The sequence below is a fragment of the Sparus aurata genome, chromosome 24 (assembly GCF_900880675.1).
Source record: "Sparus aurata chromosome 24, fSpaAur1.1, whole genome shotgun sequence".
Lineage (NCBI taxonomy): Eukaryota > Metazoa > Chordata > Actinopteri > Spariformes > Sparidae > Sparus > Sparus aurata.
Genome location: NC_044210.1, coordinates 10,819,659 through 10,820,745, shown reverse-complemented (window position 1 = coordinate 10,820,745; position 1,087 = coordinate 10,819,659).

Here is a 1,087-nt window from a genome sequence, read left to right as displayed (position 1 = left end):
CGTGAAACACGGTAGTGCAGAAAAAAGGGTGAGAAAGGGACAAAGACAGGACGTGGAAAAGTCACAAAGACACATGAGGATGAATCTGCAAAATAAAACAGGAAATGACTGAACAAAAGCCCAAAACTTGGCATCTTCTAACAACAACACACGCAGATAAAACGCTCTCTCTCGATTCTTAGTTTCACTGAAAATGAAGACAGAATTATGAATCCTGTGTTCCATTTATGTGATCCCCAGAAAATCGTTACACATTGCACCTTTAATGATGATGCAACTTGTCAACATTTGCTTAATTAATCAAAGTGGATCTTTGCACACAGCTGCTGTGTGTGACGAGGATCTTTTAATAAACGGCCGGTTTAATTTGGAGTAGTTCTCCTGTTACACAATAATCCCATGTCGGGGACGATGTGCGTGTCCACTGTGACTCTTTGTCTTAGATGAAGAAATATTGTATCAACAACACACTCGCGCTCAACGTCGCCGGCCCCTTTTTTTTTATCCGCGGCTTCACAAAAATTAGATTTTGGGTTCCTTGTTAAATATTTAGGACTTCTTCGGCAGCAGGAGGGCGAAGCAAAAAAGCAGAGGAAGAGAAACGGAGAGCACACACAGTGATGGAGCAGGAGGAAGTGGGAGGCACATGAAGGAATATTATTGTTTCTTCTGCATACTAATGACGGAGCCAGAAGATGAGACGGCGGAGACAGGAGGAGGGGATGAGGGAGGCCTAGAAAGCAGCAGAGGTGAGCAGGTTTGAAAAAAGAAAAAAAAGAAAAGAAAAGGAGTGCGGAGCCATCCGTATGTTTATTCAGGCGGAGAAAAAAGAAAGGAGGGATGGAGGGACTGACGGGAGGAAGAGATGGCCTTGTTTACTCTCCATCAGGACAATAATGAGCGATGATGAGGTGGAGACGGGAGGAGGCAGGGGAGCAGAGCAGAGAGGAGAAGGGCAAGAGATAGAGGTGAAAGAGATGGAGGGATGGACGCCCGGAGGAATGACATCCCCGCGCTTTGGAGGTCTCGGCTAGACGTCTTAATGAATTGACTCGGCGTTGATCCACATCAGTTACTCGCAGCTTAA